Here is a 26,038-nt window from a genome sequence, read left to right on the forward strand (position 1 = left end):
TCCTCTGAAGCCCGTCCATTTTATCAATGTCCTTCTTAAAGTGTAATGCCCTCCACTGGATTCAGGATTCCAACCAGTGCCCAACAGAGTGGGACTATCATTTCTTGAAAATGATGGGTTTGCCTCTAGTAACAAAGGAATCCAAATGTTCCCCAGTACCTGTGGGTGTCTTTCTGAATGGGCCTTTGACCTGCATAAGAACATAGGAACACAGGAAACTGCCTTATACTGAGTAAGACCTTTGGTCCATCTAGTGCAAGCTTGCCCACCCTGACTGGCAGTAGGGATGTGCATGAACCAAGGTCCAAACCAATTCGGATGAGGTCCAAATTGATTTGGCACTGCCAGAGAGGGGAGGGAGAACGGCAAACGGGATCTTTACAAAGGAGGAGAGCAGGTCCTTATTCCTGCTGTGACGGCACTCCCCCCAAGAACGTGTGCGTGGCTCCGGGACACACATGGCATCTATGCATGAACAGGCACCACTCGCAAGGTCAGCAACACCATGTATGGTGTTGTTGCATGTGCGGACACCATGTGCATCCCTGAACCACGTGCGGGTTCTTGAGGGGAGTGCTGTTACAGCAGGAAACTGCATGCAGCAGCGGAGAGCAGGTACGGACCTGCTCGCCTCCTTTGTAAAGATCCCACTCATTGCTCCCCCCCCCCCCCGCCAGTGGTGCCGAACAAGTTTGGCTCCAAACCTGTGCATGAACGTTGATTCGTGCACATCCCTAACTGGCAGCAGCTCTCCAAGGTTTCAGGCAGGGATTTTTTTCCCAGCCATGGGTGTCCAGAGTGGGATGCCAGGGGGATTAGTTGCTGACCCCTCGAGATTGAGCCAATATTAGCAGTTGTGTTTTTATTGCTAACTACTCACTGGGCAAAGAGGCACCTTTCAGCGTGGTGATTCTCTTTATTTTGCAGGGGGAGAGTAACTGGCTCTATCCACCCCCAGCACAGTACCTCCAGTGATTGCTGCTGGTGTCTATCTTATGTTTCTTTTTAGAATGTGAGCCCTTTGGGGACAGGGTTCCATCTTACTTGTTTGTTATTTCTCTGTGTAAACTGCCCTGAGCCATTTTTTGAAGGACGCTATAGAAATCAAATTATTATTATTATTATTATTATTATTATTATTATTATTATTATTATTATTATTATTTCTTGTTTACACAGTCAGACAGGTGTTATTGACTGGTTTGTTTTATCCAGACATCGAGTCCTTCCCAAGGACCTGGGAAGCCAGAATTTTATTGTCAATGTTGTTGCTGTTGATATAGATATCGTCGCAGAATATAGGCTGTTCCCAGTAAAACTGCTTTTTGTTATTGGCTGATGGTGATTTCTGTGGCCCCTATGGTGTTGAGGTGCTCTTCAAGGTCTTTTGGAACTGCACCCAGGGCGCCAATTACCACTGGGATTATTTTGGTCTTTTTCTGCCACAGCCTTTCAATTTCAATCTGTAGATCTTTGTATTTTGTGATTTTTTCTATTTCTTTCTCTTCTATTCTGCTATCCCCTGGTATTGCTATGTCGATTATTTTAACTTGTTTTTCTTTCTTCTTGACTACAGTTATATCTGATGTATTGTGTGGCAGATGTTTGTCTGTTTGTAGTCATAAGTCCCATAATATTTTTACATCTTCATTTTCTACCACTTTTTCAATTTTATGATCCCACCAATTCTTGGCTACAGGTAGCTTGTATTTTTTGCAGATGTTCCAGTGTATCATCCCTGCTACCTTGTCATGCCTTTGTTTGTAGTCAGTCTGTGCGATCTTTTTACAACAGCTGATTAGGTGGTCCACTGTTTCATCTCCTTCTTTACAAAGGCGGCACTTACTGTTTGTTGTGGATTTTTCAACTCTTGCTCTTATTGCATTTGTTCTTAGTGCCTGTTCTTGCGCAGCCAGTATTAAACCCTCTGTTTCTTTCTTCAAGTAACCATTCTTAAGCCATTGCCAGGTCTTGGTGATGTCTGATTTTTCCACTTATTTTGTGCAAATATTGACCATGCAGGGGCTTATTTCTCCATTTTTCTGCTCGGTTCTTGACTTGTTCTTTCTTGTAGGCCTGCTTTCTTTCATTGGTGTTGAATAGTTTCGCGTTATTGACCATTTGAAGTGCATCTTCTTCACTGTCCTTGATATATTCTTCAAGGCCTCTTTTCTCCTCCTCTACTGTTTGATGGACTTGCAGCATTCCTCTTCCACCTGAGCTGCGAGGGAGGTATAGCCTATCTACATCACTACATCACTATTATTATTATTTCTTGTGACATACTTGGTATGTGTATATCCCCACCACCACCACCACCCAAAAAAGTCCTGCAGATGCCCCCTCTAAAATTCTAATGCAGGGTTAGTAGCTGTATATATTTTACGTATATATTTTAAAACAGCTGCTACCAAGGCATCATTCAAAAAGAGGCTTGTGGCACCTGAAGAGTTACATATTGACTTCAGCATATGGTCTGGTGGACTAGAGCCCACTCCTTCAGACGAATGGGCTAGCTTGAGCTTTTCAAGCAAAGGCTGGATTGCCATCTGTCAGGGTTGATGTAGGGATTCTCCAACCTTGCATCCCCAGATGTCATTGGACTACAACTCCCATTATCCCCAAATATCCCATTATCCACTGCAACTGGGGACCCAAAGCTGGAAACCCTTGCTGTAATAGATGCTTGCACTGAGAAGGAGGTTGGACTAGAAGACCTCCAAAGTCCCCTCCAGCTCTATGATTCCATTACTCTATGATTCCATTACTCTTTGATTCAATTACTCTTTGGGAACTGTTGCCACACTTTATCTTCCAGGCTATAAGGTGCCAAAGGAATATGCTTGTGTTCTGCTATAAAAGATCACCAAGTAAAGGCACTTTCAGACATGCTCTCGTAGTGCCAGCAAGTTGTTGTTTGGAATCACACATGGAATTGCAAAATTCCTTCAACACCAGAGTTGATACCATATCTTTTGGAGCACAGCAGGCTGGCAGGACCCCCTTTAACCTCCTGTATCTGAGCAAAAAAAGATGGCACAGGAGCCCCAAGAGTCCATTTCTGTTAGCGATCATTCTGCTACTCCACTGCTGTTCTTTAAAAAAAAAAAAAAAAAGTCACATTTTCCACATGCATAAATGGGATTATCTGAGCATGGGGAAAATACAAGGGAAGGATGGTGATACTGTGTGAATCTTGCCCCAGCTGACGGGGCAAAGAGTCTCCTTTGAAAGTTGTAGCTCTCTTCTAGAGACAGTTGCTCTCACCAGGGATGGTTCACAAGGACACAGCAACTGTCCTTTTAGCATAGCATCTTTTCAGTGGCTGCTGCTGGCCTCTCCATTGCATTTCTATTTAGGCCATGGGCCCCCTTGGTACAGGGAACTATCTTTGAGCCCTCTTGCCTTTATGAATCACCCCTGTTAACTGGGCAAATAGGACCTTTTGAAGTGGTGGCTCTCTTATTTGAGCAGAGGGAGAGCAACTGTCCCACTTCAGCCCAGCACAAAGTCACTCCCAATGGCTGTTGTGTCTCCCTTGTGTTCCTTTAGAGATTGTGAGCCTCTTTGGGACAGGACACCATCTTCAGGCCCTCTTGGGGCACACAGTTTGGAAATCACCCTGCTAACTGGGTTTAGAATGGGGGCTGTCTCCTGTTTAGCAGAGGGGGAGCAACTGTCCCTGTTTAGCTCAGCACAGCATCCATCTTAGGGGCTGTTGCTGGGGTCTCCCTTGTGTGTTTCTTAGATTGTGAGCCCTCTCATGTAATCATGAGAAAGGGCTCTATATGCCCTCTATATCCCCTGGTGGCGCAGTGGTAAAACTGCCGCCCTGTAACCAGAAGGTTACAGGTTCGATCCTGACCAGGGGCTCAAGGTTGACTCAGCCTTCCATCCTTCCGAGGTCGGTAAAATGAGTACCCAGAATGTTGGGGGCAATATGCTAAATCATTGTAAACCGCTTAGAGAGCTCCGGCTATAAAGCGGTATATAAATATAAGTGCTATTGCTATTGCTTTGGGGACAGGGAACCTTGATCTCACTCCTTTTGCTATGTAGACTGCCTTGAGAACCTTTTCGATTGAAAAACAGTATATATACACTTTAATTGCAATCATTAAATTGACAACTTGATTAACAAACACCTTGTCCAGAAGTGCCCTGCAATTGCAAACCTTGGAAGTCAGTGTTTGCCCATAAGGCAGGGTTGGATTAGGAACATAGGAAGCTGCCATATACTGAATCAGGACCTTGGTCCTTTTAGCTCAGTATTGTCTACACAGACTGGCAGCAGCTTCTCCAAGGTTGCAGGCAGGAATCTCTCTCAGCCCTATCTTGGAGATGCTGCCAGGGAGGGAACTTGGAGCCTCAGATGCTCTTCCCAGAGCGGCTGCATTCCCTGAGGGGAATATCTTACAGTGCTCACATGTAGTTTCCCATTCAAATGCAAACCAGGGCAGAGCCTGCTTAGCAAAGGGGGCAATTCATACTTACTACCCCAAGCCCAGCTCTCCTCCTTTGCTTCTGAGTAAGCCTGCAGGAAACTGAGTTGTGAGCAAAACACCCCTGTGGCTATGCCCTGGGACTTCTCACTTTTTGGAGAAGTAGGGAATGAAAGTGAGCAGGGGTGCAGGGAGAGGGGTAAAGCTTGAAGAGCAACTCCTCACTTAAATTTGTTGTGAGGAGGAGGAAAGAAGCCTTTGGGGAGACTTTTTTTTTTTAAGGTTTGGCAGAACTTGGGAGTTCAGTAAAATGAGGGTGGAAACTCCTTAAATGCTGGGGGAGGGGTCTACACCTGAGGGGGGTGGTGGCATATCCCCCTCCCTCATCACCACCACCACTGCCCCCCCCCTTCATCAGACTTCTGGCTAGCCTAGCCGCCTGCCTCATTCACGCCCCCCCCGCAGCCTCCCCCTCTTTTCCCTCTCCCCCACAAGGTGGGAGGAGACTCTTCCTCTGAAAGCGAGGCTACTATCTATGATGTAATCGGTGCCTTTGCCATCAGAAGAGAGGGGGCGGGTGGCCAGCAAGACCCTTATTGGTCGCATGGAAATTTTTTTTAAAAGCCAAGCGCTCCTCCCCAGAGCCCCTCCCAGCTGCCTCTCCCATAGTCTATAAAAGGCGAGTGCCTCCGCCAGGGCTGCTTTCTGGGAGATCCTGGTGGCAAAGACCTGGAGAGACAGGTGAGATTTTGCTCTCCCCCACCCCACCCCGCCCCAAGGCAGGTTGAAAGGTGCTGGGATGGAGACCTAGAAAGAAAGAAGGGCAGAAAAGTGATGGGGATGCGGTTTCCTCCCCGCCTCCAGGCGAGCAGAGAGACCCCAGATCCCCCAGAGAACGGATCTGCCACCTGTGGAGTGTCCCTTCCAGCATGCAAAGTTCCCGGCTTAGTCGTCCCCCCCCCCCGCCACAAGCCCATCCTCTTTGCATTCCCTCCTTTCCTTTGCCCCTTCCTCTCTCCCCACTGGCCATCTAACTTTGATTGTAAGCCCTCCGGGCAGAGGATCGCTTGCCTCTGGGCTCTGCTCCCTGGGCGCACAAGATGCTTGTGGGAAAGGAAACTCCTGCCAGCAGCATGTGTGTGTGCTTGAAGAGGAAGCAAGCGGGAGGGAGAGAAGGATGAGGAGTTGCATGATTATGATCATTATGATTATTTTCTTGTTTATTTTAATACGTTCACAAAAGGAACCATACAGCCTGCCGTAACGAAGTTTAAGTATATGTAACTGAATGGAACACCTGTCCTCCCCCTGTTGATCTTCACCCACCATTTTCCTTTCCTTGCTATCTCTGGGTGATGGGGGGTGGGGTGGGGTAGATGCAGATTGTATGATCCTAGAGGCAGGGACTTTTTGTTTCAAATTCCAGAGAAAGTGCCTCCTTAGTCTGTCACAGGAAAAAACAGAAAGAGGCTTAAAGACCGACAGGTTTCTTGAGGTTGAAGGTTTAATGGACTTGTTGCCACCAGTGGTCACACTACGTACAATATTATTGCTGTGTATTTATTTTTAAAATATTACATATCCTGCTTTCTCTCTTAAAAGAACTGAGTGCAGCTCATAATAGTAATGTGTTTACTCAGAAGTAAATCCAACTGTGTTCAATGGGGCTTACTCCCCAGGTAAGTGTGCCTGTAATTTGTGCTGTAGACAAGCCTTTTCAGTACCACGTCTGGGGCCAGCTCCGTAGCAAGGAGAAGAGCTTCCAGATTGTGTGTTCTGCTCCTTTCAGCACTTCGGACAGCTCCCAGAAAAAAGAGCAAGATGTGGGAGAAGTCCAGCTTTAGGAGACTTTCTAGCTGCACAGAGCTCTTCATTATCAGATTGTCTAAGAGTTCTGTGCACCCTGAAAGCCACTGTTACTTCAGAAAAAGTTGCTCCGAAACAAATTGTATGGCCTGACACTTGGGGGGGGGGCTTCCTTTATTAACCAGATAGCCAGAACAACTTTGACCAAAAGAAGAAGGGGGGAAAATACAGAAAACTGAGGCCAAATTAAGACATTGGGGGTGATTGGGGTGGGTCTGGGGGGCAGAATGCTAGAAATTATCGATAAAGACCCACAGATAGCCAATCACCCCTCTTTCTCTAGGGCTGAAATAGAGGCAAAGGAGATGGTTTGCTGGAGGCAGCATAAAATGGATTAATTTTCATCTTATGCTTGTTAGCAATAAACACAAACTGTCATTCATATGCTGTGTGTGTGTGTGTGTGTGCAATTTGCAGAAGTTCAGCTAAAATTTAAATAACCATTTTCACTCCAAAAAAAGTAAATAACAAAATTTGAATAACGATTTTGGGGTGGGCTTGACCCTCGGAATCTTCTGTCTATCCACCTTTTCTGCATATCTTGTTGTGATCCACCCAGAGAACAATTTGTTATGAGGTGGCTAACAAAGTTGTCTTATTATATTATTATATTATTATTATTTTCTTGTTTACACAGTCAGGCAAGTGTTATTGACTGGTTTGTTTTATCCAGACATCGAGTCATTCCCAGGGACCTGGGATGGCTGAATTATTTTATTATTATTATCATCATCATCATCATCATCATCATCTGATTATTATTATCTGATTACCTGGGCACTGCCAGACAGAGTGCTTGGTCCAGGATCATCTCACTTTGTTCGCTCACTTTTTGTGGGGAATCACACAACATCGTCATCCATCTGTTGCCAACTTGGACTGTCTGTTCCCATCCTGAACTTAAATCAGCTCATTGATTAACAGAGTTTTTCTGGCTCTTTTGAGAACAGTGCTACTGCTGTACAATGGACTCCACCTACGGACTGCTATTTGCACACCTGCTCCATCTTTTTAGATGGTGCTAACCAGGTTGGGATGTAGAAGCAGGGATGTAATTCTGCATGTGGCTCAAAAAAGAAAAGCCATGACTGGGTCACTCCATGGGACTGGGATGGCCCAAAGTATTGTAGTGCCTAAAGCAAGGCATCAACCCCTGGTGGGGGTCAACCCCCTTTCAGTACCAACCCTTGCAAGCTTTGAAAGTTGGGGGGGTGAGCGCCAGTTGTCATCAGCCTCCTCTTCTCTCCTTGTGCTTCTTGCAAAGCTTACAAGTGTCAGATTGGTCCTGAAGCGCTGCTCTGATGGCTGTGGAGGGGGGCATTTTGCCACCCTTCTGCTGTCCCAGTAATATGCCATCTGAGGCAACCACCTCACCTTTCCTCATGACAAGAAGAAGGTCTGGAAATGTGGTCCTTCCTTCCTTCCTTCCTTCCTTCCTTCCTTCCTTCCTTCCTTCCTTCCTTCCTTCCTTCTCTGCAGAGCTATCTCTCTCTCTGTTGGATTTCTACACCATCTTCCTATGAAAGCCGGTTGCACAGCAATTTTTAAAAAATCAAATCAATAAAAAAAATCCAAGCACCACAACTTGCAAATAATACTTTCTTCCTCCATACCCAAACATATGAAGCTGCTTTCCACGGAGTCAGACTATGGGGTCCAGCACTGTCTACCACAACAGGCCTCGCAAGGTCTCCGGTGGAGAGTAACCTGCCTTGCCCGGCCCTGCTAGTTGGGATGAGGGCTGCTGAGAAGTGAACCTGGTAGGAGCCAGATGCAGCTGTTTAAAAAGCAAATGCAGTCTGAGGGTGCATTAACAGAAGCAGCATGTCCAGAACATAAGAATGATCTTGGCCTCACATTTTAGACATGATATTGATAAACGGGTTCAGAGGAGGGCAACAGAGATGGTGAAGGCTCTGGAAACCAAGTCCTACAAGGAATGTTTTAAAGAGCTGGGTATGTTTACCCTGGAAAAAAGAAGACTAAGGTGAGATCTGATAGCTGTCCTCAGATATCTGGAGGGCTTTCACACAGAAGAAGGAGTGTGAAAGATTTTTCTGATGCTCTTGAGGGCAGGACTGGAACCCATGGGCTGAAATATCAAGGAAGCAGATTTAGGCTAAACATTAGGAAGAGCTGGAAGAGCTGTTGGACAGTGGAACAGCTTGCCTCATGCAGTGGTGGGCTCTTCTTTGCTGGAGGTTTTCAAACAGAGGCTTGACAGCCACCTGTCAGGGATGCTGCAGTGGATTTCTTCACTGAGCAGGGAAACATAGGAATATGGGAAGCTGCCATGTACCAAGTGATACCATACTGAGTCATATCATCTAGCTCAGTATTGGCTACACAGACTGGCAGCGGCTTCTCCAAGGTTGCAGGCAGGAGACCTTCTCAGCCCTATTTTGGAAATGCCAGGAAGGGAACTTGGAACCTTCTTCATGCAAGCATGCAGGTACTCTTTCCAGAGCAGCCCCATCCCCTAAGGGGAATATCTTACAGTGCTCACACATGTTTGGATTAGAAGACCTCCAAGGTCCCTTCCACCTCTGACATTTTATTATTCTATGTCTTTGCAAAACACTATGTTTTGTTCTCTTCCTGTTGCAGAACCTTTTCGTAGGAAGTACCAGAGCTACTTTGGCATAAGAGGAAACAAACTGGCAAAACTTTGACTTAGACTTCCTGTAAAGCAAAAGTGCTGGATGTGTTCTGCTTGGAACCTGCCAGCCAGTTTTCAGGCAGCTCTGGAAAGTCCTTTTGGAAGTACCCAAGTATAAATATAATTACTGCATTGTCTTTCTTTCTGAAAAATAACCCCAAAGGCCAGAACTGAGGACTAGATCCATAGGACATCAGAATACTGGGGCCCTTTGAGGAAGACCTGCCCTGAAGAGGCATGATCAAACCTTCAAACCAAGGCACCATTAAGTCTGCTTTTGTCCTATTCACACATTATGCTCAACCCATATAATATTTGTACAGTGCTTGACAAACTGCAAATTTCCATCTGCACTTTAATGAAATGTACATGCAATTTACCAAAAGCGCAAAAATGTACCAACAGAGTTGCATGATGGACAGCCATTGGAAATCATGATCATCCATTGTGCAACTGCGTTTGCTCACTTTCACACATTTGCACAAGAGCGGCCTTGCTACTGCACACACATTTTATTAACATGCAGACTGAACTTTGCATAGTATATCAGCCACTATTTGCATGTACAGATCTGTACACACACACACACACACACACAGAGAGAGAGAGCAGTACACTTCCTATCTGTATCCTGCATTTCAGGAGACCTGTACCTAGGTTCACTTTTAAAATGAATGCAGGTACAGTCATTCACACAAAAACACATACCTGTGTACAGACATCTCAATGCAGGCACAACATAATGTCTGAACAGGATGATTCTCTTAGTAAAATAATGTATTGTAAACCAATACAGACATCATCATCATATGTACTGCTAAATATCTCTTGATTAAAAACGTTCAGATCAGGCTGGAAGCTGGCAGCACCCTTCTCTTGAAACTAATCATTTCCTGCCAAAGGAGTGAATATATCTGAGGGAATTCTACATTCTGTACTTCTCTCTCACCTCATTGGATTTAGAAATATAAGCATTCGAGGCCTCTTCCTTTAACAATTCTTCGTTAAGCATTCCTGCTTCCCATCTCACTTTGCTGCAAAAGTCAGGCATTCCTAGATTCTCAATATTAATATCTCCCATGGGAGATATCTCCATGCATATCAGGGGTGCTTGTCTTTATCGAATCCATACAGTTCCCCTGTTCATTATCTATTGATCTAGTCTAATTTTTTATATATTCTGTACAGCACGGCCAATCATCCCAGAGACCCTTGCTGCTTGAATGGCAACCCTGAAAAGCAAACTCACTGGAACTGCTATTCTCTTACTATTAGTTAAGGTTATTGTTGCCCTCCATGGAAATAAATAATTGCTCGAACTGTATATAATTGATATAGAAATCTCCTCAATGGTGGCATGAACTACCTGGCCAGAGGACTCCATCATGAATAGCTGGGGTGCACAACTAAAAAAAAAAAAATACCCCAGTGGGCCAGAACCAACCATGACTTGGTGTGGGGGGGCCAAGGTAAATGTTCAGCACATTAATGATTACATTAAAATGAATTATATGAAAGCAATTATTAGTTGCTCATTAAAAATGTGGATGAAGGCAATTATTAGTTACCTGCAGCATGAGGAGAGACTAGGAGAGTGCTAGCAGCTTTTCCTTCTCTCTGCCCCTCATACACTTTCACAGCTGGCAAAGGTTGATTTTGAAAGGGGGCTGACCCCCACCAGGTCCATGGGGAAAAGCAGCAATTTGCACCTCGCCTTAGGTGCCATAAAACTTTGGACCACTCCTAGGGCCAGCAAAAAGGGACCTCGGGGGCCAAATCTCGCAGGCCTTATGTCGTGCAGGCCTTATGTATAGGATAGTTCAGAGGTAGGATTCCTCTGCAGGGGAGCAACAGCAGGAGAGAGGGCATCCTTTCACCTCCTGCATGTGGGCTTCCCAGCGGCATCTGTTGGAAATAGGATGCTGGACTAGATAGGCCTTGGGACTGATCCAGCACAGAGCCCTTCTTTTCTTATGCACTCAGTGCTCTCTCTGCATCTGCTCTCACTGACTAATATCGAGGTGCTTCTCGCGAGCAGTGGGAAGCGCCGAGAGGAGGTTTGTGGGAGAGCAGGCTTAGCCCGCTCTCCCCACAGACGATCAAGCGGCAGCCCTGGACAGCCAGATCGGCCACCCACATGACTGCCAGCTCTGTCACGGAGCTGACAGGGGATCGGGGGCCGTGCAGCCCCCGGAAGTTTCAGGACGCTCTGTGCAAGAGCACGGGGCATCGTGGAGAGACCCCGAGGCTGGGAGGCTGCTTGCAGCCTCCCGGTAGGGGGTCTCCTCGTGTGTCGCCGTGGCATGGAGCCATGCCGTGGCAGCACACGATCCGGAAACCTGGGTTAGCGGAGCACTCACTCTGCTAACCTGGGCTAAGAGGAGGGGTATTTATGATGGCTAGCTACCGGGAGCCGCACGGCTGCTGTGGCATCACACGATCACCCCAAAGTGGGCTAGGCTCCCTTAGCCGGCTTTTGGGCAATCGTAAGAATAGCCTCATTGTGTTTGTGGAAGGGCCAGTTGGGGGACCGGGCAAACGATCAGCCCATGCACTTGGGGTTAACATGGCAGCATGGGCAGCAAAGCAGCCGGAGCATGGAGAGGAGAATGGGAAGAATGAGACAGACCTGTGGCTTGTTTTCCACCCCACTGCTTCTGAGAAGGGTGTTGCATGTGCAGAAGAATGTCCAAATAGAATGCCATTTTATTTATTTGATTGATGGATTGATGGATGGATGGAAGGATTGATTGATTGATTGATTGATTATATCTATGTCAACTGCTTTGGGAACTTCTGTTGAAAATGGTATATAAATATCCATCGTATTTGTATTCATCCTATTGTACGTGCAGAAGGACACTGCTGTTATTGGCTCCTTCTCTCAGCCAGGCACAATGCTGCAGAAAGACGTAAAGGTGCTTTTTTAAAAACAAAAAAACAAAATGGTGGCCGACCTCTTGACTCACCGTGCGCTTGCACAAGGATGCTGCACAAGCTCCTTGCACTAAGCCTGGAACTTCCTCTCCAGGCGAGTGTTGCGTTGGCACAAGCCTACTTGTGCTTGTGCAACCGCGTGTGCAAGCATCCTTGTGCTTGCACATTCAAGTGTGCAAGCTGTGTTCTGAAGGCAACTTTTGTGCATGAGTGCCAAGATTTCCAAAATCCCCATGCCTTTGTATAGTTGTGTGATTTTCCTGCAGCAAAGTGGCATGTTGCACAAGCACACCCTGGGCCAGGATGTCAGTTGGTGGCCTCCAGGTTACGATACACGCACCTTAAGTCAGGCTGTCACCACCACCTGGTGAGTTCTACGGCATGGACAGTTGCCTGCAGTGCACAGGACAAAGACTGATGGCTCACAAGTATAGCATTATGGCCTGGGGGCTGTTCTGTAAGGCAGGGTGTGGATGTGGAAGCAGTCCACTGCAGCTTTCCCTATTTGCAACAATGGGGAAACTTGCAGAAATGCACACTCCTCTCATCCAGGGATGCTGGTCCAAGCATCTGCTTAAAGTCATTCATTTAGTGTCCAGGCATCCTGACACCCAAAGCGGTCATTAAAGCAGCAGCAGCAGCAGCCTCTCCTGAGGCCCTTTTCTGGGTGCTCTGGCCCTCAGAGGTGAGGCAAGTGGCCTCTGGGGAGAAGAAGGCTTTTTCAGTGGTGACCTCCGAACTTTGGAACTCTCTGCTGAGATGCATACGCCTGGTACCTTCATTATTTTCTTTTCAGCACCAAGCAGAGCTTGTCCTCTTTTCTCCGATATTTAATAACCTCAGCTCACTTTGTTAATAAAATAACAGAGCTCTAGAGTTCGAGGGGACCTTGGAGGTCATCTAGTCCAACCCCTTGCTCAGTACAGGAGTTCACTGGAGTGTCCCTGGCTGTCCAGCCTCTGTTAGAAAGGCTCCAGTGAAGGAGAGCCCACCATGAGGCAGACTGTTCAACTCTCACTTAGCACTTATGCTTAGAAAATTCTTCCTAACGTCTAGCCTAAATCTGCTTCCTTGAAATTGCAACCCCTTGGTTCCAGTCCTGCCTACAGGAAGAACAGAGAATGTCCATTCCTACTTCTGTAAGACACAAATGTAATATCTTCTTGTTGCTTTTATTCCCTCATTTCATAGTTTTCATCAATTATGGGTTTTTAGTGCTTTCCTGTAATTTTAGCTGCTACGTTTTCAACTGCCATGTTTGTGTCTTTTAATATTAATAATATTAATATTATTAATATTAATAACACTTGTGATTCAATGGCCACTGTTTTATCTGCCTTGATTTAAAAAGTGGAGCAGATCAGGTGGAATCACAATCCCATGAATGAATCAATAAATTTATCACAAAAAAGGAATTTTAAACAAAGAAAATAATATTTTGGAGAGAGTTTTGAAGTAGGCATATGGCATCTTAAAGACTACCAAACTGATCACGGCAAAAGCTTGTGTCAGATATACAACAAAGTGGCAGACACCTCAGAGGATACTGCAGAGAGAAGGAGGGGGGCAGGAATATTTTTTGAAAGGTTGAGCAATACAAGATACTCCTTTGCAGAGCAGAGATGAAATCAAGATCCCATCTAGGCTCCAATCAGAGTGGGTATGACCCACTCCATACTTGTGATGAATTGTCAAAACAGGGTGAGCTAAATACCTAAAGAGGAACAAGCAGCTCTCTATCTTGAAGGAGATTGCTTGTTCAACTGCTAACTTGCTTGAGTCTGAGGGTGTCAAATGTGCAAACAAATTCCTGCTTCATGTGGATATCTCCGTTTTGTTCAGCTCATTTAATGAATCTAACACTGGCTCTCTTCTGTCTAATCTATCTATCTATCTATCTATCTATCTATCTATCTATCTATCTATCTATCTATCTATCTTTTTATACTGCCCGATATGTACAACTCTAGGCAGTAAACAAAATGTAAAACACAATATAAAATAGAATAAAAACAGTTACAATTGTGCAAAATACAATACAAGCATCCTCATAAAATAAAAACAAATTAAACAGTTCAAAATCGCATTCGCTCCGTTAACCTTGTCTAAGGGGAAGGGTACTTTGGGAGGTTTGCTGCCGCCGGGAGCCTCACAGTTCCCGTTGCAGCACACGATCGCCCCAAAGCAGGCGAGGCTCCCTTAGCCCACTTTTGGGCGATCGTGAGAATCGCCTCACTATGTGCTTCCCTTCTAAACCTGGGGAAGTAATGGGTACAGACATAAGGAGGTCATTCACACAAACACTTTGTTCTGTCCAGGTTTGGGAGCGGTGTGTGCTCCCAGTTGTTGATCTCCCAACCTGGGTAGCTTTTCCTCCGACTTTGCTTCCACGCAATGCAAGGCTGTACTCATCAGCCAAGCCCAGACTTAAGCAGCCAAGCCTGGGCTGGGCTTGGCTTGGCTACCCATGAGAACCACCAGGATTCGTGCCGATCCCAGAGGTGCCGCGGTGCCAAACCCAGTGCCGAAGCCTGGCTGTTAGCTGAGGTCAAGGGCTCAAACGTGCCCTGAAGCCAGCTGCCTGGATTGTGTGGTAGCATGGGCTGCTTGCAGCTCGTGCTGACAGAGACGAGTGCCTCGAGGGATACCTGTGGGATACCCGGAGGCCAGGATAACAAGTCCCAGCCTCAGAGCAATCTGCCTTGCTCCACGCTGCATGGAGCAGCATGGAGTGTTGTGCTCCCACCAAGCACAAGATGATCATCTGGGGGGAAGGCGAGGTCTGTGAAGCCTTCCCCCTACCCAGTAGGTCATGTGAAAGACTCCGAGGCTGTTCTTACACGCACCCTCACCCAGGCTAGGGAAGCTCAGCCTGGATTAGGTTGGGGTTGAGAACCGCCGGGATTGGACCGCCCAGCCCAGTTTTTTAACCCAGCTTTTAGCCTTGATTAAAGGTTCAAGGGGGCCCTTAACTCAGGCTCTGGGATCGTGTGTTTGCTGGGGCTGCATTGAGCACCAGCTGACACAGAGTCGGGCATCTAGAGCTCCCATCTCTTGGGGAATCCCCCAGTGCGCTGTACATGCCACATGGTGCATTGTGGGATATCTGGAGGCCGGGACGCATCGGCCACCTCCAGCCTCAGAGGCAAGATGCCCCTCAATACCAGCTGCAGGGGAGCATCAGCAGCAGAGAGGGCATGCCTCCGTCTCTTGCCTGTGGGCTTCCCAGAGGCATCTGGTGGGCCACTGCGTGAAACAGGATGCTGAACTCGATGGGCCTCCTTGGGCCTGATCCAGCAGGGCTGTTCTTATGTTCTTATGTTCTTCTGTCCTGGCCTCCGGAGCGTGACTCTGCGCCATGCAGCGTGGATCATCTGGGAGCACGGTCCGCACTCCCAGCAACTTTGCAGACATTATCTGGGGCGGGGGAGGTGAGTTGGACCAGCCTTCCCCCACGCCTGCCTGGTCGTGTGAATGGCCCCAACCACTTCTACTCAGGTTTTACTTTTATTTATCAAAGAGAAGAGGACAGTGATGTCTTTTCCAGCCCTCCCCCACCTTCTTTTTAAAGTGTGCAGCCTGCCCTGAGGAGGAAGAGGAGGAGGAGCTGGTCAGGGAGCACCTCTTCACACTGCTGCTGAGCAGTGCTAGGAAGGCGGCAAGTGAAACATATGCTGAGCTGGCATTTGGCACCCCACCTCCACAGGAGAATAGAAACGTAGGAAGCTGCCTTATACTGAGTCAGGCCATTGGTCCCGCTAGCTCAGTATTGTCTACACACTGACTGGCAGCAGCTTCTCCAAGGTTTCAGATAGGAGTCATTTCCGGTGCTACCTGGAGATGCTGCCAGGGATTAAACCTGGGGCCTCAGATGCTCTTCCACTGAGCTACATCCCCATACCCAAAAGTAGTGCATATTATTATTATTATTATTATTACATTTATATCCCGCTCTTCCTCCAAGGAGCCCAGAGCAGTGTACTACATCCTTGAGTTTCTCTTTCACAAAAACCCTGTGAAGTAGGTTAGGCTGAGAGGAAGTGACTGGCCCAGAGTCACCCAGCTAGTATAATGGCTGAATGGGGATTTGAACTCGGGTCTCCCCGGTCCTAGTCCAGCACTCTAACCACTACACCAGGCTGGCTGTCATATGGGTCCCCCATCCAGGCACTGGCCACACCAAGACCTGCTTAGCTTCCATAAGGTGGCTGTATTGTGTGCCTTTGAACACACCATGCCCTAGGTGCCTCCTGCACCTGAAAGTCTTGGCAACCCCCCTGATGGTTCATCCTCTTCACCTGCATAGCCTCAGCCGGGATTCCGCTTCTTGGTTACTCTAGCGCAGGGATTCCCAACCTCAGGTTGGACGTGCCCCTAGCTCTTGCCTGTGGCATCTGGTTGGTCACTGTGCGAAACAGGATGCTGGACGAAATGGACTTCCTTGGGCAGAGGTGCACTAACCCCCGGACCTTGGGGACCCGGTCCAGTCCTCCAAGGTCTGAGGGGGGCTCCAAATGGCCGGGTGGCCTCAGCAGCCACCCTGCCAAATCTCCACTTTTTAAAAAAACTTCTTACTGCAGCCAAGGGGTGGCTGCGGGGGGGGGGGGGGCGCAGAAGAGCAGTCCTTCTCCATTCTCTCCCCCCCCCCAGTGGTAGAGAGACCGGAGGGACACTGGCCGCGTCCGTTCAGGCCAGTGTCTTTAACAGAGTGAAAGGCGCACCTGCGCAGTTTAGAGATTGATCTAAATGCTTCCTCTGGTCTCTCCGCCACCAGGAGTTGGGGAGAAGGGAGAAAGACTCCTTCTCCCTCAGCATCCACCCCTCAGCCATGGTAAGAAGTTTAAAAACTAAACAGCAGAAGTTGGCAGGGTGGGCCCCACAAATGAGGTTTCAGGGGGGCTCACAGCTGAGTTGTCTGAGTGCCCAAATTATCTTGGTGTGCCCGTGTCCTTGGGCCTGACCCAGCAAGGTTGTTCTGATGTTCTTAGGTCCCCAGATGAACTAAAACTCCCATCAGAGGAACATAGGAACATAGGAAGCTGCCATATACTGAGTCAGACCATTGGTCTATCTAGCTCAGTATTGTCTTCACAGACTGGCAGCGGCTTCTCCAAGGTTGCAGGCAGGAATCTCTCTCAGCCCTATCTTGGAGATGCTGCCAGGGAGGGAACTTGGAACCTTCTGCTCTTCCCAGAGCAGCTCCATGCCCTGAGGGGAATATCTTGCAGTGCTCACACATCAAGTCTCCCATTCCGATGCAACCAGGGCAGACCCTGCTTAGCTATGGGGACAAGTCATGCTTGCTACCACAAGACCAGCTCTCCTCTTGCCTTGGGTCACTATGGTGGGTGGGTGATGGGGGTTGTAGTCCAACAACATCTGGGCAAGGTTGGGTATCCCTGCTCTAGAGTATGACTGCCTCTCTCTATCTAAATGCAAATGGTGTTAGGCGTGCTTAATTGTAGGCCAGATTATGGCCGTAGTAGTCCATATGGGGTAAGCCTGCTGGAAAGCAGCTTCTGGTGGTATTACACTCCTGTATGGATGATCAGCTTACTTGAACAGTTTTCTTGCTTGCTTTTCAGTTCCTACCTGGGTCCACTGCCAAAGACACGATGTGGATGCTGATTTAGTGGGGGGGCAGGGGGGGGAGGAAGCCACACATAGATACAGGAAACAACCACTTGAAAGCAAAATTTAAAACAAGGCATTAAATAAGGCATTTTAAAATAAGCATTAGCACCAAACCTACATCTTCTTACAAGATTTGGCATGTGTGCTGAAAACTGATGCAGATGACAAGGAGTTAGTGTATACAAGGGATTCATTTTGGCAAGAAATAGTGTCCGTATCTATTTGTTACTAGCAAAATCCCTGGCATTATGACAGAAGGGGTGTGTCATAATTTCTAGAGAGACGGGGTTCCCAACCTTGGGTGCTCCTGCTATACAGCAATCACCGGTAGGGGGTGCAGTATGCATAGCGGTCAACATGTCCCTATTTTCCCATTCACGTGAATGGGGAAGTAGGGACCTGTTGACAGGTATACAGTGTATCTCTGAGCATATAGAGCAGGCTTCCCCAACCTGCGGCCCTCCAGATGTTGCTGAACTACAATTCCCATCATCCCAGCCACAATAAGTTGTAGCTGGGGGTGATGGGAATTGTAGTTCGGCAACATCTGGAGGGCCGCAGGTTGGGGAAGCCTGATATAGAGGACACATAGCCATTGCCTGCAGGATCTTGGTCAGTGAAGGCAATGAAGGGCAGATTTTCCCTTTCCCCATATTCCTGTCCTTAATTTACTATCCCCATAGGAGTGCAAGAGACCTTTTTGATTACCTGGGAGAAAGAAAAGTGGTACAATATTCCATTGGAGTGGGAGCTAAGTTGCCTTGCGCCCCATGTGACTCCATCCATCCATTGTAAAGGAAGCTGGTACAGCCCTATTTCTTCACTACAAGTAGGGGTGTGCATAAATTCCGCTTTGCAAGCATCCCAAATTGGGCTGGACCAGTTCGATCCGAACCGGACCCTGTTCAGCTCAAACTCAGAATGGCCCCCCTTTTTGGAGGGCCAGTCTGGTTCAAGCCCAAACCAGTCAAACACGGCCAATTTGGCGTCTAACCTGGTTCAAGTCGAGCTGGTCTGCACACCCCTAACTATAAGAGTCTCATCCTGGGCTGTGTTTTCCGGTCACACTACAGAATGGCGCACATTTCAAAAGTAACAATTTTACCACATTTTATTGCCAAAGTTGAATTCTGAAATGTTTCCCAAGTAGAACTGAATTTGAGCACATTGTCATTTGTGTGTTAGTTTTCCAGGGCATTGATCGTAGCGGTTCAAGCCAGAAGGCCCTGACCCCTCCACACATCTTCTTACACCTAAGCCCCACTGAACTCAAACTTAATCTAAAGTAAGCCTATTTAGGATTAGAGTGTTAGTGAAGCAATACTGTTTAGAGGGATCAGCTTCTCTTGGTGCAGCCACATCGGCTTTGCGGAAGGCCCTTCTTAGCTTTGATTTTAGTTGCAAAAAATGGGGTTGTTATGACTGGAGTTTGCAAGAAAATGGAATTGTTATAACAACTGAAAATCAGTTGTTATGACTGGACAGAATGGCTGGCTTGCCCCACAGGGGCACAGGTGGATTTGAATTGCCTGCATTACATTGCAGGGCATGTCAGGTCAGCTAATGTGTTAGATACTTGCCTCACACTGTCTCACTAACATATCATAGAATCATAGAATGTGAGAGTGAGGAGGGACCTTGGAGGTCTTCTAGTCCAACCCCCTGCTCAGTGCAGGAAACTGCTACAGCATCCCTGACAGGTGGCCATTCGACCTCTGTTTGAAAACCTCCAGCGAAGGAGAGCCTTTCACTTCATGAGGCAGGCTGTTCCACTGTCCACCAGCTCTTACAGTAGGGAAATCCTTTTAATGTCAAGTTTGAATCTGTTTCCCTTGGCATTTCAATGCATTGGTCATAGTCCTGCCCTCAAGAGCCCCAGAGAACATCTGCTCCTTCAACTATGTGGCAGCTCTTCCGATACAGCCCATATCTCAGCATCTTCTCCAGGACAAACGTGCCCATCTCCTTCAACCATTTCTCAAAGGGCTTGGCTTCTAGACCCTTCCCCAACTTGGTTGCCCTCCTTTGAAGCCCTCCCAGTCTACAACATCCTTCTTAAAACACGGGGCCCAGAATTGGACACACTGGCTGACATCTTGCACAGTGCTCCCTCTGCCTAGCCATGGGGCACTTGCACAGTCGCGTAAGAGCGCTGTTGCACAAGGCACTAGATTTGTGCAGACCCAGTTGCCCAGTGGGGATCCATTATTTCCAGTGGCCCTTTGTCACACAACTGTGCACATTTCTAGTGTCTTATGCAAGACCTTTTTTGCGCAATTGCATGAGCACTCCATTCCCAGGCAGATGGAGCGCTGCACGGTATGTCAGCCAATACTCCAAGTGAGGTCTGACCAGTGCAGAACAGAGTAGATGAATTACTTCTTGTAATCTGGGCACCATGCCTCTATTAGTGATAGATTTCTGTTTGTCTTCCCCAGTGCATTATGGGCTGAGTCAGCTCCAAAAGTGTGGCATTTCAACTCCCCGTTTTGGAGTTGATTCACCCCATAATGCACCAGGAGCTGTGTGTCGTTCTCGATGCATTATCTATCTTTCTTTCTTTCTTTCTTTCTTTCTTTCTTTCTTTCTTTCTTTCTTTCTTTCATATTTTTATACAGCCTGATATGTGCATCTCTAGGTGGTGTACAAAATTTAAACTATTTAAAAGTCACAGATTAAAATACATGACACAATAAAAACAATAGAATAAAATAGTTATTAAAACCAGTTTTAAAACATTATTCTAATTAATTCTAATTAATTTGATATGCATTATGGGGTGAGTCAGCTCCAAGTGAATCAGTGTTGTGCCCTACGAATTATTGCTGTGGCAAGGGGTGGGGGTGTCCTGCGCTGTTTGTGCCCAGAAGCAGTGCATGGTTAATTAGGAAGCATAAAATATTGTGCTGTGTCTTTGCTGTGGCAAACAAATGAAAGTCTCCCCCATTTCAAATGTGGCTTCCCATGCAACCCAGGGTAGCAGCTGCTGTTAGGGAAATGCTGTCCTGAAGCATATGGAACCAGCGCCACAGTTTGGAAGTCACCCTTTGTACATGCAAATATCCTTTGTCTCATTATGGCCTCCTTCAAACAAGCATGTCCCTCACCGATTTCTCTATACTGGACTACTGTATCCTGGATAGCTAGCAACCGAGTATTTAAACTGACCTGACTGGAAAGTGTTGCTGTCAGTCCACTAGAAATTTTTGTTCAGTCCTTCTTTGGTTTCTCTAGATTGTAACAGGTGTCATGATTCCAAGCTTGGCTTCATACCCATAAGAGGCAGAAACTTGCATTATTTAAAAAGTACCCATGATGCACTCAGGATTCTGAGTGCGGTACCCAATACTAAATTCCACATTTGCAAGGTGCCGAGCGAGCAAGAAGACAGCCAGCTGGGAAGAAAGCTGCACATATTTAAATTTCTAATCTTCTTTTTAGTTAGAAGCTAGCTGCCTCTTTTGGTGTTTTGGCACCTGTGCTCTTTGGCTTCTCCAAAACTTGCTTGCTTGCTTATTTAAAACATTTATATCCTGTCCCTTCAGTGCACTGCTAAGCCAAGTCATAGATGATGATGATGATGATGATGATGATGATGATGATTTGTTTGTTGGTTTAACACATTTTTATCCCACCCAAAACTTATGGCTCTGGGCAGCTTACAACAATACAATACTAATTAAAACAAATTGTAAAAAAATGTTACAATATTAACATAATTTAAAATTTAACACATTGTTAATCTATTAAAAACTGTCAGTCTAATTAAAAGCCTGGGTGAACAAATGTGTCTTAACTGCCTTTTAAAGAGTTGTCAGCGATGGGGAGGCTCTTATCTCAGCAGGGAGTGCATTCCAAAGCCTGGGGTGGGGGGGCGTGTTTACATATATATTTTATTTATTTAATTTTTATTTATTTATTACATTTTATATCCCACTCTTCCTCCAAGGAGCCCAGACCCCACTACATACTTAAGTTTCTCCTCACAACCCTGTGAAGTAGGTTAGGCTGAGAGAGAAGTGACTGGCCCAGAGTCACCCAGCAAGTATCATGGCCGAATGGGGATTTGAACTCGGGTCTCCCCGGTCCTAGTCCAGCACTCTAACCACTACACCGCACTGGCTCCCCATGGTGTAAAAACTATCTTGCAAATAGTCTTCAAGTTAAGGATGCCTTGGAAAGCAGCTGCAGCCCTGATGACTTCCAAGGTGTCTCCATAGAAATCTGATGGATTCCTAGGGACAGAATCTAAATTCGAGAGTTATGTTGCAGCACAGGCTTCCATTATACATAACTGGGTAGGTGGAAGGGCATCCTCTCGGAGAGAAGAAGTCCTAGTTATGTTTTTACCAAGCTCTCCGCTGACTCTGAAGCCCAGCAGCCCAGCTGGGCATCATTAAGTCACGGAAACAGCTTTGTTCCCGAGAGGAATGAGATCCTCTCCTAGGTGGAAAGCTTGAGGAGGAGACAGTTTGATTCAGGGCTGGTGTGTGTTAACCAAGGAGGGCGAGAAATATTCATTGCACAGCAGTTAGTGGGGCCAGACGGTTTGTGCAGACAATTCATTTCTCTGGAAAATAGGAGCAGTTTGTAACCCTTTGACTTCAAGTGATAACATGCCTTGCCTCCTGGATATGCTTCCGTTGCAGGGTCAGGCTCCCAGCCAGCCGATGGATTCTTCTTCTCCCCAGCACTCCATGATCCAGGCCCACAGATTTTAGCCATTTATATTGTCTCAGGGGATGAAGGTTCATCGCGATTTTCTGCAATGTCTTACCCCCAGAGATGGAATATAGAGAATAGCATTGTTGCACTGACAGCTCTCTCTGCACTATCAACTCTGCTTTATCCCTATCACCCAAACAATTAGAGTAATATTGCAGTCTTTTCTGCACAGAGGAAAGGGTTAGGGTAGCAATGAACAAATTCTTATCCTCTCTCGATGGAGTAATCTTTGGAGGACATTCCTGCCCAATTTCATTTCCACTCCTCTGACAACATGAATAAGATCTTACAGAATAAAAAAAGAAACACTACAGGAAAACCTCGGTATTCGCAGAGGTTCCATTCTCAGCTACTGCTGCGGATACTGAAACCATGTCTACCAAGGCATTGTGGCAATGCAAAACCAGGGGTTAGGTTCCGAAGGGGCAAAAGATGGCCAAAAAACATGATATAAAGCCAGGGAACATGCCATACTGTGCTCCACAGGTTCAGCAATGCCCTCCAAGAGACTTAATTCCACCTCTCGTTCCGCTTTAAATTTGTGGGGTAGTTCTTTTCCCCTTGGGAAAGAAACCACAAAATGGCTTCTGAGCACAAAATGGTGGCTGGAAATCCGCAGAGTTCATTCCTGGCCACCCCAATCCACGTATTTGTGGATTTACCCCTTTTGTAACCTGTTTTTTCCTCGCATATACTTAGGTCAGGTGAATAGCACCCAACCTCAGATACGTAAAACCGTGGGTGCCAGATCCATGAGTAATGAGGTCCTCCTGTCTTGCAAATTTGGCCACTGCAGGCACGATGGTCCGGACAATAAAAGCATGGGAACACACTGAGGCTGTTCTCACAAGCAGCCAAGACCAGGCTAGGGAAGCTAAACCTGGGGCTTGGCTGCCCTTGGGAACCCGTGGGAGCTGACCAGCTTCCGGCAGCAAACCCGCCTAGGGAGCCCGCCTCTTAAACGGGGTTAAAGGAACAAGTGCTCCCTTAACCACATCTCCCTGACCGTGTGCAGCGGTCACACTGTAACGCTGACAGGCGCAGTGCATTGTGGGATTTCTGCATGGTGCATTGTAGGATTTCCGGGGATTTCCATGCTGGATTTCCACGCTGCCTGGGGCAGCCGGTGACCATCTGGGTACATGATCAGCAAGGACTCAGCAATCGTCTGCCGGGAAAGTAAGTTTAAGCAGCCTTCCCTGCCACCCACCCACCACCCCCAGAGGTGCACCTAGGTAATTTTGGCACACAGGCCGCCCCTCCGCAAAGCCCCTCCAGCACAAAGCCCCCCGAAACCTACCTTTGGTGGTCCATGACATCGCATAACCTCCGTGTTGTTGTCTTTTTAAAAATTACAGCTGCCAAATGGCCCCCTCTGGCAGCCACCCCACACCCGCTGCGCCAAACCTCTGTGTGTGTTTTTTAAATTATAGCCACCACGCGGCCAAGGGGTGGCTGCCAGGGGGTGAGGGGAGCAGTCCTTCTTCCTTCCCGCCGGCGGCGGCAGCGGCCAGAGCAATGTGGGCCTGTCCGTTCAGCCCAGTGCCCCTTGCTAACTGCAAGGGGTGCCTGCACAGTTGAGAGAGATCGTCACAAACCCATGACGTCACGGATTTGCAACATATCTCTCAAATGAGCAAGGACACCTCACAGTTAGCAAGAGACACTAGGCCGAATGGAGACGCCCAGAGTTGCTCCAGCCGTAGACTGGGGCGGTCTGCTCCGCTCACCCCCCAGCACCCACCCCTCAGCCACGTGGCGGGTGTAATTTTTGAAAAGGCAGTTCAGCGCAGCAGAGCGGGTGTGGAGTGATTGCCGGAGGCCCGCCGGCCATTTGGAGGCCCGCCCCGACCTTGAAGGCCACGGACCGGCGCCTCTGGCCACCCCACCTGTCCGGTCATGAGAACGACCTCACTGAAAGCAGAGCATATTGCAATGCTGTCACCTATTTCCCATCTCTAGGGATGTTGACCTTGTCAAAAATCACAGTGAGCCTCCGTCCTTCCAGATAGGACTGACCACCCCAACTGACCACCCCAACTGGCTCGTGTACCTGCTGATATCCAGGCTAACAAAGCACCTGGTGACAAAGTTGGGCGGACACAGGAAGCTTGTGTAGACGTGCGGAGAGCCAGCCATTTGGGAAACTGCGCTGGAGCACTCTTGCGCAGAAGTTCCCTTTCAAAGATATGAAGCCAGCAGTTGGGCCACTGTTGGGTAAGTGCAAGTACGCTTGGAGTAGCTCAGCCCTGGTCTGGGAGGAGAACTGGTCTTGTGGTAGCAAGCATGAATTGTTGCCTTTGCTGAGCAGGGTCTGCCCTGGTTTGTGTTTGAATGGGAGACTACATGTGTGAGCACTGTAAGATATTCCCCTCAGGGGATGGAGCCACTCTGGGAAGAGGATCTAGGTTCCAAGTTCCCTCCCTGGCTTCTCCAGATATGGCTGAGAGAGATTCCTTGGAGAAGCTGCTGCCAGTCTGTGTAGATAATTCTGAGCTAGATGGACCAGTGGTCTGACTCTGTATATGGCAGCTTCCTGTGTTCCTATGAATGCATCTCTCACAAGCACTTCATTATTTTGGATGTCAGAACCCTGGTCTTTTTGAAAACAGTCATGAGAGCTAAAAAGTCAATGAACTCTACACTTACCGATTCCTCCTAGCCAGGCTCTGCAGATGATCCACCAGTTTCTGTTCTGGCACTATTCATGAGATGACAAATTCTGTCCTGTATATATTTCCAGTCTGCATTCATAGCAATAGGAGTAGCAGGCATCAGCATATTGCCTCAGCAATGCTTAATAAGGCACCTTACAGCAAGGGAGCATGCAATCTAAAACACAGGAACATAGAAAGCTGTCATATACTGAGTCAGACCCTTGGTCCATCTAGCTCAGTATTGTCTACACAGACTGGCAGCAGCTTCTCCAAGGTTGCAAGCAGGCGCCTCTCTCAGTCCAACTGGAGATGCCAGGGAGGGAACTTGGGACCTTCTGCATGCAAGTGTGCAGGTGCTCTTCCCAGAGCAGCAACAGACAATGAGGGGAACCAACAGAGGCAAGAAAGAAGAGAGGTGAGGATAGGGAGAGAAGGATGCAGGGATATGTGCTTAGAATGAATGGTGTTGGGAGTCGGAAGGGACCATGGAGATCTTCTAGTCTAACCCTTCTCACTGCAGGAAACTGCTACAACATCCCTGACAGGTGCCTGTCCAGCCTTGGTTTGAAAACCTCCAGTGAAGGCAAGCCCACCACTGTCCCACTCCAGGAGAAGCAGGCTGTTCCACTATCACAGTAAGAAATTCCTTCTGATGTCTAGCCTAAATCTGCTTGCTTGTCATTTCAACCCCTTAGTGAGCCAACCATGGATAACATCTGGCTGGCACTTGAGCCAAATGCCTCAAATGCCCGCCAGATGCCTATGTCAAATATCCAGAAGTAGGCTGCTACTGGACATGGAGGTTCCATAAAGTTTTCACATCTCATAGCTATTACCTATGAGCCATACTGGTGGTTCCAGAAAGCCCACAAGCTGGGCATGAAGGCAACCCCCCACGCACCCACCAATGTTAATTGATATCCTTTGCACATGGAGTTCAGTTTCTCTTTCGCTAGGGTTAGGAGGCAGAGTTTCTAGATCAGGGAAGGGGGTTATAGAATGGGCAGAGCGCGGTCTCTTCCGATGCTTCTCTTTCTTCCTCTCCCACTACAGGTCGAGTTTCCCAAGCCAGCTTGCTCCTCTGCCACCTCTCAGTATATTATATATGCATTCACTTA

General features: G+C 47.5%; 1 protein-coding gene across 4 annotated transcripts in view; it reads left to right on the forward strand.

Moving 5' to 3' along the window:
• The first annotated feature begins 5,094 nt into the window (after window positions 1-5,094).
• The window catches only part of LOC128347899 (protein-lysine 6-oxidase-like), an 82,708-nt gene continuing 61,764 nt past the window's right edge, over window positions 5,095-26,038 (forward strand). For 2 of the 4 annotated variants that reach the window (XM_053303184.1, XM_053303186.1), the window contains exon 1: window positions 5,095-5,183. The gene's annotated coding sequence lies outside the window, so the exon portion shown is untranslated. Of the gene's footprint in view, window positions 5,184-25,440; window positions 25,556-26,038 lie in introns of those variants that run through there. The other 2 variants (XM_053303185.1, XM_053303187.1) reach the window with 1 other exon arrangement.

This window comes from Hemicordylus capensis, chromosome 2, assembly GCF_027244095.1.
Source record: "Hemicordylus capensis ecotype Gifberg chromosome 2, rHemCap1.1.pri, whole genome shotgun sequence".
NCBI lineage: Eukaryota > Metazoa > Chordata > Lepidosauria > Squamata > Cordylidae > Hemicordylus > Hemicordylus capensis.